General features: G+C 51.0%; 1 protein-coding gene across 6 annotated transcripts in view; it reads right to left on the reverse strand.

The window, feature by feature from the left end:
- The window catches only part of LOC102654448 (protein tiptop), a 65,554-nt gene that overhangs the window by 19,827 nt on the left and 31,129 nt on the right, over positions 1-14,598 (reverse strand). The window contains exon 1 of one of the 6 annotated variants that reach the window (XM_026444598.1): positions 11,860-12,499. The exons of the other annotated variants lie outside the window; for them this stretch is intronic. The gene's annotated coding sequence lies outside the window, so the exon portion shown is untranslated. Of the gene's footprint in view, positions 1-11,859; positions 12,500-14,598 lie in introns of those variants that run through there. 6 annotated transcript variants of the gene reach the window in all.

Raw genomic sequence — 14,598 nt, forward strand, 5'->3', positions numbered from 1 at the left:
CGGCTCCCCTCCCCTCGCATTCCCCCTCCCTCTCTTATCCACCCGTTACCAGCCATCCTAACCGGCCGTATATCTTTCGTACCGTACGCCCTCGAAAGCGGCCGCCTTTGTTTCAGATATTTATGAGCCGTTTTAATTCGCGCGCCGCGCCGTGCCGCGTCATCCAGCGTCGTTCGCCCTCGGCTGCCCTCGGCCCGAGTCGCCGCCGCTCGGCCGCGCTCGGCCGAACTCGGCCGAACTCGGCGCCGCGTCGCGCAACCGACCGAACGTCTAGCGCGGCAAGGGGATGGCCGCGCGTTAAACCGCTACCATCGGGGGATGAGGAGGCATAATAGGCATAAGGGTGCTCCGATAAAGCGGCAACTCGCCTCTCCCTCCTCTCTTTACCCTCCGCGTATCCCTCGCCTCCCACCTTCTTTCCAGACGCAGCCCATAAACGCGAACAAACTCTCGATCGTATATCTCGGTTGAATGGTTTGCACGACGCGGTGCGGAGCGACGCGTTCGCTTCCCGTTTGTATCTAGCTAGCCGTGTTCCCTTTCGTTCCCCGCCCCCTCTTCTACCAACGACTCGAAAAGGATATCGAATTCTCTCGAAAGGAGAGATGATAATTCAGCAAACAGTTGCTTTTCTTTCTCCAAAATATATTTTATTCTCAATCGCAATTTTTTACATTATTGAATATATATAAAGAGGCGTTAATAGGAGAGGTCGCGTACTACTAGTTACGTAATCAATCATATTCTTTCTCGCTCCATATCGACTTTCGTACTCTCGATTCAGGCTCCAACTTGGTCTTTATCTTTATCTTATAATATCGATGGTCGATCAAAGGCGAATAATAAGCCGGGGAGAAAAACGGACTCACCGATACGCCACTTCTCCCGCTGTTAACCGAGTTTAACAGCAACGGTACGTCACCCTGTCAACCTCCCCACCCCACCCCTGCGTCCCATGGCAGCTCGAGTTCTCCCTCTCTCTCTCTCTCTGCCTCGTAACGTAGACACGCTCTTTCGTCCAACCTTACTCTCTTTCCCCCCTCCCCTCCCGTTCCCTCCTCCTCGGTATATTCTCCGTCTTCCATCCAGCGTCCGCGCGGCTGTCCTCGTCGCGCTTTTCTTAACAGCCTTCACTCTCTAAAAGCCTCGGCGTGATCTATGGCAGGACGTTGCGTCACACGAAGAGAGAACAGATGCAGTGCTCGTATATTACTCGGCCATATCTAGGAAGGGAAGAGAGGCGAAAAGAGGAGAAATAAGGCGAGGCGAAAATCGAAATTACTCTCTCTCTCTCTCTCTCTCTCTTCTTTTTCGAGAATGAAAGCCGATTCCAGCCGAGAGAGAGAGAGAGAGAGAGATAAGATAGAAAAGGTCGCGGAGAAGGAAAGGAGCGCGTGTCGGTGAAAATGCTAGCCAGCTGTCTGCACCGGCGAGAGAGAGAGAGAGAGAGGAAGAGAAAGCGGAGAGGGGAGAGTTGGGGAGGGAGGGAGGCTCGAAAACGCGCGTCGGCAGGGTAGACACTTGGAGAATCCCATAAATCAGGTCAGGGTTGGCGACGGGGGTGGCTGCGCGGCGGTAGTTACAGGGGAGGCCGGGCGGAGAGGAGAGGAGAGCTAAGGGAGCCAGCTACGACTCGAAGAGTGAGAGAGAGCAGTTAGGTAAAGGTCGACGCACAACAAACCCACGCCGAGCACGGTGCAACGAGGCGCGCATGCTCGTGAAACGTGTTTGGCGCCAATTCGTGTTTTCCACGATTTTAACCATTCTTCAACCGTGCTTCAACTTTTGTAGAAAAACCAATTGACGAGTGATTCGATTCGTTTCTCAAACTGGATAGATAACGAAATCCGATGAAAGTGTAAAGAGAAAAGAAAATTAAAAATTCGATCGAGATTCATCTCATCTGCGCAACATCTGCTCCCAAAAACCGTGGAATATATCGAAAATCCAATCGAAATCCGAAATTCGACTCGTGAAATTTTCGCATTCGACAAAGTTCAAAGAATTCGAAGAGTCGCGGCGCGCTCGATACTATCGAATCGATACTCGCGAAGCTGGCGAAAGAGGGGAGGGGGGAAGGAGAGGGCGACGTTGAAGAAGCTACGCGGGGAGACCCCAGATGGAATCGGTGCAGTTTGGAATATTGGAAAACGTCGAAACGTGCGAGAAATCGGGGAGTTGGGGAGAGGGGGCTGAGGATGGGAGGCGGTGCACAGTGCGAGCAGGCCACTATTTATGACGCGTACGTGAATTCTTGGAACGGCGGGGATACCGCGTGTTCGTGTCGCCGTGAGGGAAAAAGAACGATCGAGGGAGGGGAGGGGAGGACGGAGGACTCGAGAAGCGAGCCGCTCCGTCGTAAAAAACGCGATAGACACCGACGGGTGTATATCTGCCGCTCTCGAATCTGACGATTCGGACGCTAAAAGGTATTCGAAAGATCGAAGGGGAGGGGGTGGGGGACGAGGCGAGGAGGAGGCGAAAAAACGGAGGAGATTTCGATTGATTCATTGGACGCGCGTGCCTGGTTTCAAATCACCAGAATAGAAACCCGTTGCCGTTTGGAATGCCGGGCTCACGGCTAATCCATCGAGCGTCTTTATTGCTCTGCGACATTTATAAAACGGCCGAGAGGCGAGGGCTCTCTCTCCCTCGGCGATCGCGCCCATTCGTCACCGATTATAAATCGTCAAGTCTCCCCTTTTTGCCGCCCAAGCCTCTGTCCTCGTCCGCCGCCTCGCTCGTCGATTCGGCCACGCTTTTCTCTAATTTCTGTCCCGACCATCCTCCGTATTTCCAAAAATACCCACGCACCTAGCCAGAGAACCTCATCGCGGTTCTCTCGTTCGATCGTCGAGGGAAAAAAAATATATATGTGTATATATATGTAAAGAGGAGAAAAGGGTGTGTTCGCGAAGAAAACGTGGAACAAGCGCGGCGTCGCGTAGGTGGTGGGCGGTCGAAGAATAACGGAAGTAAACCGTGAAGGGTTGATACGCTCCCCCCTCCCCTGCCGAGCGCATAGCGAAGATAAGACTCGCTCGTTGCGTGGAAGCGTCCCAGAGCGACCGTCCTGGAACGTCTCGAGAAACGTATACCGATGCTTCGACTCCGCCAGCCTCGTCCTCTATTCTTCCTTACGAGCGCCGATCTCGTTCTCCGGAGCATCGTCTGCTCCGCCGTAATATCATCATGCTCCTCCCTTCTCCCCACTTTCCTCTTGCACCGAGTTCAGTTCGTAGACGAACGAAATCGGAACAAAGAAGGAACCGAGGAAGCCAACGCACTCGTGAAATCCTCCCTCCCCTCTCGCCGGACAAGCAAGTAAGAAAGAGAGGCGAGCACGAGAAAATGGAAACGTGGTTGGAAACCCGTCTAATACTCGTCTCGATGGGCCAAGCTTTCCGGGTAATTGGCGAGTTAAACAGCTCCCCGGCATGCACCTCGCTTTTGTCGCAAAACTCCCTTTGTTCTTTTCGACAAACACCACGTATTCGTTGTACACATACACGTACACGCATACACTATTCGAGTATACGCAACCGTAGAAATAAATATCTGAAAAACGTTTCGATCGATCGAGGCAACGCAACGCTCAGCTCCGAAGAAAACGAAAATACCGAATTTACCGATAGATACTTAGTCTTAACGGCGAGGGAGTAAACCAAACTCTCGTGCGCTCGCTTTCTTATTACCGATTGGCGTGTCCTATTAGACGAGAGCCCGATCCTTTCGAAAAGAAACCAACTTCTCTCAAAGTATATATGTATGTATATATATATATTGGAAAGAGCGCGGTGAGAAGATGAAGCGGTCAGGAAGAAAGGGAAGGAAGAAGAGAAAGAGGCAGAGGAGAGGAGAGGAAAGGAGAGAATGGAAGGAGGTGGTGGTGGTGGGGGGGGACAAGGTAAGTAGGTATAAAGGAGCGTGACTGGACGTGAGTTCAATACGCGGCTCTCGAGCACAGCTGTCACTGACATCGCCGCAATTCGAAACTGACCACGACAGCTAACCTCCGTACCGGCGGACCACAACGGCGGAAACTTATACCAGCCTTCCGATTGATACGTCCTGGCCACTCACCATACGCCGAAGGGGACGGATTAGTTGGCGGATGGCAGCAGTCTCCTACTACTCTACTACGCTTATCCACTTACGCTATATATATATATATATACACATCGGTGTACTTCGAGTACTACCGAATCCTCTCGTCCTTCCTTTCCCTCTCCTTTCGATCTTCTCTCGAGATATATTATCGTCTCGAATTTTCTTTTTCTCGATTCTTCGAAAAGGAGAGAGAGTGAATTGGGTGGAAAGGGAAATAGCGCAGTCATTCTCGGGATCTCGCGAGCGAGAATGGGCCGCGGTAGGTAGTCGTTTCTCCTCGATTCATCGAGGAAAGGCACAGCGAGCTAATAAGGACTGGGTACGATAATAGCGAGCAAAGAAAAAACCCACGGGTGGGAGAGAGAGAGAGAGAGAAGACGGAGAAAGAAGAAAACGAATTGACGGAGATGCTTGGGACGAAGACGGCCGATCCTCGGTGAGAAGGGCGAGGAGGTGATTGATGGAACGTCAGTCATGGTGCAGCCATCAATCTCCCGTACCTATACCTTTATTATTTATTATCCTCGCCGCTACGGATACTTTGCTTCAGGTACGTCGTCTCTCTCTCCCTCCCTCCCGATTACTCCACGTTGTTGTTTCCTTCTCGTCGCTACGCCCGATGCATCGGCAAAGCCCAAAGGCCGTCCAGTGACGAAGCAACCTTTCCATCCATCCGTCCACGGATTCGTCCGTGCCGATCTTCGATCGTCTCGATCGATTCTCGAATATTTCGTAAAAATTTCCGCTCGAAAATTCGAAAGCGAATTTTCCTTTTTCTTTATCGCCGAGGATAAAGAAGAGCGTGCAGATCGTTCTTCTCTCTCTCTACGCTTTCGCCCCTGCTGCGTCACGAAACAAATGCGCTTTCGGCCCAATCATCGTCGCGGTCGCCGCCCGTAAGGATCGTGATCAGGATGACGATCACGATCGAACATGATGACTCGTCGCAGCTGTCAATCCTTGCTCCACGCGGATGGACAAAGCTCTCGACTCGGAAATTTACACGATGTGTAAACGGATCGGATGTTTTCGAACGAGGTATAATTATCGATCGTTTTCGTCCAAAGAATTAAACCGTTTCCCTCTCGCGAGGGAATGGCATTGAAAATGCGAGGAAGACGAGATTAAAGACAGAGAGAGAGACGTGCGTTAAGAAGACGAAAGGCAAGGAGGGAGGGGGAGAGAAGGGTGGAGCAACAGGGGCGGAAAAGTTGACGGCTTAGACGTTTTAAATTTCTCGAGGCATTCGAGAAGACATCGAGCAACTCGATCTTTCGAGCCGGACGCCGGAGATACCTGCACCTGAGCCTCTTACACTTTTTTCTCGTCCTTTTCTCTTCCCCGAGCGCTAAACAGGTTGGCTACCCGCACTCGAGAGACAGAAAAAAGGCGCAGAAATCCGGCGAGGTGAAATTTCGCGACTGAAAATTGCAACGTTCCGATAATCTTTCGTCCTCGTCCCCGTCTTCGTCGAATTTCCCGCATAATTACGCCTCGGATGTACATATCGAAAATGAATTTTTCAACGACCGGATAAATCCATGGTACGCTGCGGTTAATCGGTAACGCGGTTTAATACGCGCGGATCGAATATCGATAATTAACACCGCGCGCGCGTGCTCGCTCATTAATATTTTAATTATTCAAAATCCGCGTCGAGTTTAACGATCGCGCGCGCGCGGACGGATTAGGATTTACATGATTTGAGGCAGGTCAAGAGCGGGCGAGCGCGTGGAGAAGTGGGCGAGCGGGCCTCTCCTCGCTTCATTCATAGTTAAACCGTCGCTGTTTATGAACGGGCATGCCTATTATGTAATGGATCGTCGGCAACAACGAGTCTTTTTATATCCGCCACGTGGCCGCGATTCCTCTCTCAAAAATTCACACCGATTTCACAAATACGGATCGGAAAGATCGATGCTCGCCGGATCGAATGTCTCGATCAAATTTACTCGAGGCCTTGAATAGCGTATATATATATATATATATATATATATATATATATATGATCGTCGATGCGTGGAAACGGGTTAATTGGAATGGGAGGGGGTTCTCGCGAGATGGAGAAGAATCGATGGGCCCGATACGAAAGGCGAAGCGAAGGGAGGCCTCCTCGGCTCGGTCTCTTGTTCGACGGCGATCGATAAAATTGTGACGAATGGCGTTCCGTGACGAGGCTCGTATAAAAGAGCGGAGCCAGACGAAAGACGTCCACGAAATTTCTCGCCACGGAGAAGGAAGGAAATCGGGGTTACACGGTCGCCGTCCAGGGAATCGAGATCGTCGTTGGGAAATGGGGAAGGGAGGGGATTCTTCGAAACTCGTTCCTTTTTATTTCTTTCTTTCGTTCTCGCATAACAAGGCGCTCAACTCGAGGGATACGGATTGGAATTTAAAAGTGGAACGGATTAATTTTTAAAAAAAAAAAGTATAATAAACGAGCGAATAGTAATTAATCGATCATCTTTTTTTTTTAACGCGCTTCGAAATAACCTTCGTTAACTCGCGAATATTAATAACCCAATATATTTGTTACGTGACACGGGATTGGTTAGATTTTTAACCAAAAATTTTGCGTTAAAAGTGTCGAAAGTGTCGAATGATTATAATTACATCATATACATATATATTCCATCATTCTCGAGGGATCAAGTAAAACAAAGAAAGAATCCCGCGACAGGTGTTCGGTCAATTCGAGCCAATCCACCTTCAGGATAACCGTCGACGGTGACGACGAAGGGAGGGAGAGCTTTCGTCGGTTCCTTCCCACGCGAGACGTGATTCACCGGTTCACACGCGACTTCGATACCGTTACACGCGTCTGTGGGCGCGCACAGAGGGCATCTCTATCCGTACGACACACGCGTCGGAGGATCCTAGAGAGCTCGAGGGGAGGGGGAGTGATCTACGCGCGAGTGGGTGGCGGACACGTATGCCGACGTACGCGATTATTATTCGCTGTTATCACCCTCTCTCTCTCTTATACGCCGATCCAAAAGCGTCGCCCAATTTTCGAAGTAGATTGCGAATAAGCGGATTTAGACATTGCGCGGATGGAATAATTAAAGGAGGAGGAGGAGGATCCAGGTAGCTCGTCTCGTTGAAATCGATACACGCCAGTAGTAATCGGAGTAATCTGGGGAGGAGAGGGTTGGATTCACGGGGGTGGAGAAATTTTTCTCGAGGCGAGGGAAATTTATCGTCCATCGCGGATGCATAAAGCACGCGTTTCCGGCCGTTCCTTCGACCGGCTTAACAGCGCGGAGACCCGATATCATCTATTCGGTCTCGCTAGATCCGAATACGCGAATTTCTCGAGTTTCTGGCGGCGACGTAGTGCGGGTGGGGGACAGTCTCCCTCTCTGTCTCTCTCTCTCCAGATGGGAGGGAGGGAAACAAAGCAGCGACGAGACCGTATATTTAGATGGTTGTGCAACTCACGGAGGAGCCCCCGTCCCCGACGTCAACTTGGCAGTTTCTTTGATCGATGCGGCGCCCGAAACGCTGCTCCGAGAAGAGAAATTTCCGAAAGAGTTGGGGGGGAAACGAGCGTGACCTTTCCCCCTCCACCCTATAATTCTCCATTTTTATTCCTCGAGACACACACATATACATTATTTTTATACACAATTGATGATGTATCTGTTAATCTCTCATTATTGATTTTACATACGTGGATCTGTATACGATTTCACCGAACCAAGTACATCTTTTTAGATAAATATTCAGGTCCAAGAGAAATATAAAAATTGCACGGTGGCAAACACCGGCCACGATCTTGTATATCGATTTTCGATCGGGGGAAGGAAAGATTCCGCGGCAGGATTTAAACGAAAATTCGTAAAAGGGTTGGGGAAAAAAGGAAGAGAGGGGCGTGCATCGGGCACGTACAATACTCCCCTCCCCTTCTCTGTGCGCGAATAAAATCCGAATACCGCTCGAATTATCGTATTTCACGCGTCTCCCTTTGATAAACCATTAGCCGTTCCGATCGACGCGGTAAAGAGACAAACTACCGTCCGCGTTAAATAGACAATTTATGAGCCCGATGCTTACAACGGAAACGGATACGTTCGTTGCGCGGATAATCGTGAAAATCGGAGCGGAGTGGAAAAGAGAGAGGGAGAGAGAGACCCACCCTTCTCTTTCCCCGCTTTTCGATTGTTCGTCGAATGCACCGCATTTCAGTCGACCTATCTTCGCGGTCAAACTCGTTATCGATAATTAAAAATTGTCAAACGCACTTTGGTCGAATCGACGCGTCACTAGCCGCGCGCGCGGAATCCGCAGCTCCAAGTAGCCCGAGGGTAATCGGGAGTAAACCAAGGGAAAAGGGTGAGCGGAGGGGAGTTTTCAGGGGGAGGGGGGAGAGTCGGCAGGAGGAGGCAAGTCGGTTATACATGACTGCACGATCATTAGCCACCACTGTATTATTATTCTCTGGATATTAATTGATTTCGAAAATACAATTTTCTGTGCGACCGATCAAAACGCCTGCGCCCCTCCCCCCTTCCTCTCTCCTCTCCTCTTTACCGATAATCCCCTTTGCTACGAATCCAGCTTCGACCAGCCGGCAACCGTTTCGTTTCGTTACCCCCTCCTCTCTTCCTTTGCCTTTATTTTTCTTTCGAGTCGCTCTCGCGATTAGGATTCTCATCCTTTCGTCAGCGAGAGAGAGAAAAGGATAGAGAGGTATATCCATCTCCTCCTCGTCGCCCGTCCACTCGTCGATCGTTCGATTTCGAGGGTTTTTTGCGTGACGCGATAACCTTTTCGCGGTCGTTCGTCCCGATTGCACACACGCGGAATCGATGCGTAAAAATGGAAATCGGGCGAAATGGATTTGTCGGATGGAACGGAAAACGCGTGCTGTGCGCGCGGCCGAAGGAGAGGGACAGGGAGGACGGATGGACGGAAAGGGAGAGAGAGAGAGAGGGAGAGAGGCGTTCCAGCGGAAAAGGGAAAGAGAGCGAGCGAACCGCCGCAGGTCGCGGCAAATTAGCGCCATCACGGCTGGCTAATATTTTTTTTTTCTCTCTCTCCCTCCCCGCGATTTCACGAAGGGTGACGCTTTTTTTCTCCGTTCTTCCTCTTTTCGTTTTTTCCAGGCTTCCCCCGTTTCCCCTTTTTTTTTTTTTATATACATTTTGTTTTTCGGTTTTTTCGATATTTTTTCGTTGCCGTTGAATTTTGTTCCTTGAATGACGTATGTATCACGATAAAACTCGATGGCATGGTTCATCGAGTGGCATGATTTTGATCAAAGAGGGCTTCTTTTTTCTCTCTCTCTCTCTCTCTCTCTCTCCATATCGTGAAATTTAGCGAATAAATATTCGAATTTCGATCGCTCGTGTCCCGATATTCGGAAAGGAGAGGGGAGAGAGAAAGAGAAAAGATGCAATAGTTTCAATAGGAAAGTTAGTCCCTCGAAAGTTTAACAACCACCGGTTACCTGCCCAATAATAATCTTCCTTTCGAAGAAAAGAAAGATCCTTACGAGATCCTTTACGAAGGATCTTCAACGAAAAGAATAAGCTCCATTGCCATTATTACTTGGAACAATAAAACGCACCTTTTTCAAACAATGTCCCAAATAATTACGGAACTTGTCGAACTCCTTTGTAAAAAGAAAGATAGAAAAGCAGAAATATACCTTGGAATCATTTTTCGAGATAAATAATCGAAAAACTCTCCTTACCTGGCACGATTTCAGTCTTAACGAGGAGATACACCTATCGAGGAGATAGGGAAAAAGGGAGGGAGGGGGGCGTGTGTGCGACTGCTCGACGCGAAAGAGGGAACGATGGGCCGAGAGACCAAGAGACCGAGAGGAGGAGGAGGAGGAGGAGGCTGGGAAGTTGAAAGAGAGCCCCCGAAGGCCCGAATATCGATCTCATACATAATTAAATACCGACCCGGCGGAGCATCACAAAGAGAGCTTACTTCGGCTTTGATCTGCTGACAGACGGGGCCCGTCATCGCAGACTTCAATAGGCGCTACTGAATCGCGGGGGTGTGCTATTGACGCGGCACAGCTCCAAGCTCGCGCTCTCCCGCGGCTGACTTCGTACTACAACCTGTATCTCCACGCTTGTTTACCATTCCACGCGCTCTAGTCTAGCCTCTCTCTCTCTGTCTTTCGCTCGAAACGAAAGACTAATCATCAAAGATCGAGGGATAACGAATAAACCGTCACGCGCCTCTTATTCGAAATTTATGGGACGAGAAGTCGCGGTGACGTCAGTGGTGAAGTCGTGTCGGTCACACGTCAAACTCTAACCGAAATTGGCGTGTCCGTTAAAAAATGCAAAAATGCTATTTCTGATCCCCGTGTCAAATATATTTAATGGATTGTTCTCCTTAATTGGAGGGCCGAGCAACGAATCTTATACGTTCGATATATCTTTTTTTCTTCTTTCTCTTTCCCCCCCCCCTCCTCCCGTGTCGAGAACGTCTCACGGTGACAGGACGGATTTAATCGGTATCCAATGACGTCATCCCTGTCCGGTTTTAAACCGGCGAATTTTATCACTCGCGCGAAGAAATATACACGTGTAAATACGATTCGATCGATACGAGCTGGTTTCGATTCCACGAAACGCATACTCGTCATACTCGGTATATACAAAAAAAAAAAAAAAAAAAAAAAGAAAAATGAAGAGAAAGTAAAAGAAGTCGCGTGTGTACGAAATCGCGTGTGCGGACGATCGAGAGGAATGGTACGCGTGGAGAATTATCTGTGCCGCGTATCACACGGTGCGTGCCACGTGGCAATGCGTCGCCGAGCATCTCGGCGAACAACGATGGAGCGCGTAGGTTCGTCGCGACGTAACCGGCACACCGAGTCGCGCCGCATCGCGCCAACTCCACCACCGAGGCCGAGTTCGTCGCCGCTTGTCCGACCAGTGACGGGCCGATCCCCCTTCGCGCTGCGTCCTCCTCCCCGATCTCCTTCACCGACTTCCAACTCCTCGAAACGCGTCCAACCCGTCCTCCAAGCGCAACTCGTACGCGTAATCCGTGCACGGTGATTAATTTATTAGTGCGAGCGCAAAAATGAATCGAATTACTCGCCGATCGACCGCGCTATCTTCTCGCCTATCGCGAAGGAGAAGGTATACACACGAAAGCGCGTGCATGACTGTTTATCCGAGTCGCGAGTATGTGTGCGTATATACATGTGCGTTTGGTACACGTATAATAACGGTGTGTGTGCTCCTGTGCGTGCACATGCCTTGCACGTATACGAGAGAGGGGGATACGAAAAGGGCAAACGAAATTCGGAACGAAACGTATGGACCGTGATCGCCATCGATCGATTTGTCTACGAAGCTGTCCATCCTGCTGATGGCTATACGATGACGTTTCTGTCGAAGCTACGAGAAATTCTTTACGCGTTACGTTAAGAAGGAAACGATAGAGAGAAGTAGAATCAAACATTTATCGAATGTTGGCGCGCAAACGTGTGTACGTGTGCACCTGGTAATTTTAATTTTCGCGTATCGCGTCGCTGGGAATAACGGAAAGGGATTGGCTACGTTCGAATTTATCGGTTGATCGCGTCTATTCGAAACGTTGTACGTACGGAAAATAGAGAGGCTTTGTTCCTTCTGTCGTTACGACAGCGTGCAACCGTTCAGGTGGAGGGGAAGCTGGCGGTGGTTATAAATCAACGAAACGGCGAGAAACGACGAAAAAAGGGGGACGAAGAAATTCTCGATCGCGAGAATATCGAGGAAACGGACTCACCGTGAAGTAGTAGTGGTTCCAGTGCGCAGGAAACGTCAGTCCCGATGAATCCTTCGCTCCGTGGCTACGTCAGGAGCGATTATCCTCGTAACGAGTACGGGCAAAGGAACAGGGCGCTTGGACGACGAGCATCGGGACTCGCGTGTCCTCCGTGATTCCCTCGACACCATATCACCGCGTCATCCTCACACGGATGTTCCACCAACGCAAAAGACAATAAGATTCACCACTCACTCAACAACTGGTCTGTCACTTCTCCTTCTCTCCTTTTTCTTTTCCTTTTCCTTTTCCTCCTCCTCCTTTCTCCTCCTCTTTCCTCCTTTCTCGCTACAATTCTTTTCACGATCGGATACTTTCCACGCGCGTCTCACCGATCCTAACTTTTTATCCTTCCTCTCCTCGTCTCGTTTCGATCCGTCTTCGTTTCTTTTATCGAACGAATTTCGCGACGCGAGTCACTCATCGAAAGGCGAGCAGCATTCCGAACGGACGAGTCACGATTTCGCGGTAACGTGCATGACTCGGCGACGAAACGGAGCGAAAGCAAAGACCCTCCCACGACGACAGCACGTGGCGCACTGACGGCTCCGCGGTCATCTTCCCCACCTCTGCCCCCTCTACCTCGCCGCCGCCGCCGACGATGCACCCCCTACCCACCGCGCCACGGCCAGCCAACCCCTACCTCACTTTCCCCTGTGCCATCCCCTCGCCCCTAACCACGCTTCCCCTCCGATCCAACCGCGCTCCTCGCTCCTCTCTCCCTCGTTGCTCGCCGTCTCTCTCCCTCTAAACCGATCTCTCGTCCCATTCCGAGCCCCGTGCCAAACCGAGTATCTTTCCCCGTCTGCCTCCTCGCTCGCCCTACCGTACCTGCCCCTCCCCTCCCCTTCCCGCGGCCCTGACCTATCCCCACCTCCGCCACGCACCGGCTCCACGTATTTCTCTCCCCACTAGCTCCCCATTCCACCCACGCCCCCATCCCACTTTTCCCCGTTTCACGAAGGAGACTCTCTTTTCCTTGCTCTCTCGCGACTTCTTCTCCGCGTCTCGCCGTTTATCCTTCCTATCCCCGCTTTCTCTCCACCGTTCATCCCTTTGTCCTCCCTCTCTCTCTCTCTCTCGTCACCCCGGACATCCGTGTTCTCTCCTCTCCTCTCCTCTACTCACCCGTCGTAAGCCGCTTCCCTTTCTCGCGTGTTCCTTCGATTTCGTCCGCGATCCGGTATTTCCACGGTAGTTTTATTTTCTTTTTCTCTTCTTTTTTTATTTTTTTTTTTATTTTTTTTTTTTTTTACAGAGAATCGTTCTCCTCTTTCAACACGCTTCCCTGACCATACGTACTATCGTACTACTAACTCGTGACCGTTGCGTTTTCTCGAAGGTCTATCTATCTATCTATCTCGTTTCTCGACGACCGCGGTACGCAACGCGGTACGGGGTGAATAACGAAGCACTAACGAGGCGGAGGGGGAGGAGGACAGAGGAGAGAGGGAGGGGGAGTGCGAGCGAGAGAAGGAAGCCGAGGTGAAAAGTTTCCAGTCGACGGTGGCTCGTCCCGTTGACGGGTAGGGACATAGCTATTTCTAGGTGAGAATTTCCAAGATCGAAAGTGTCGGGAAGTGACGGCTCGGCCGTCGCGGTCGAAAATTACGTAATCCCTAGCGACGATCTCGTTAAAGTCTCGCTTTCCTTAAGAGTCGAATTTATAAACGGTAATACGATTTGCTTAATAATGATTTATTACACGGTCACGATACCGTTCGCGGCCGTAAATATTTCGGCGACGACGTTTATCGCCCCGTGGCGTAACGGGAGCCCGTACACACCCTTTCGTCTCGGGATCGTTTCGCCCATCGAACGATCCGCCATCGTCCGCGCGAAAACCGCCAAATTCTTTTTTTTTCCTCCTTTCTTTCCTTCTTTTTCTTCACTCCTTCCCCTCGTACACTCTCGAGTTTGGGGGGGGAGCGAAACGCGACAACAGAGGAGTCGGAATCGGGCAGCCGCTGCTGGCCCTTGTTAACGCAGGAATGTAAATCAACTCGTAATAGCGTGGCAGCCGGGGATTAAGCGGCGCGCGAAGACGTAGCCGCCACGGCTACTACTAGGGACGCGTACAACTACGACTAAGGCCACGACGACGACGACGAGAGCACACGATGACGTGGAAGGCGACGACGTTGGTCGTGAGGGACGGGGGATGAGAGTCGATGGGTGGGAAGAAACGGCGGCACCCTCTCCTCGAGGCATTAGGAGTTCGGTAATAAATCTCGTTGAAAAAACACACGCGCGTACACGTACAGACGCCACGTATAGACGGGGAAACGCGTCGTTGCCTGTATGCGCGCAACGTATTCTCGGGAGCAGGGATCTCGGAGACCCGTTCCGCTCTCTCTCTCTCTCCCTCTCTCTCTCCCTCTCTCTTCTATCTCGTTCGGTTCGTACATCTGTGCTCTCCGCGAGAGTGCAACCGTGGCCCGAGGAAGAGGAAAGCCGGTGTAAAACGCGAGGAGGGAGGGGAGGTGATCCTCCTCTCCCCTTCCCCCTCCCCCCAAGCTTTAGATCTTTCGTCCCCGTCTCGCGGAGCACCGCGCGTCCGACGGCAACGAGGTCGACATGATCTATGCACGCCGTGCAGAGGCGAGTGTCACCGTTTGCTTGATGCATCGGTCCTCACCTGAGCCCCTCTCCCCACCTGCCCGCCGTCCCTCGGACGCGACCGTGTCTACGTCTCTTGCG

This window comes from Apis mellifera, linkage group LG13 (genome assembly GCF_003254395.2).
Source record: "Apis mellifera strain DH4 linkage group LG13, Amel_HAv3.1, whole genome shotgun sequence".
Taxonomy (NCBI): Eukaryota; Metazoa; Arthropoda; class Insecta; order Hymenoptera; family Apidae; genus Apis; species Apis mellifera.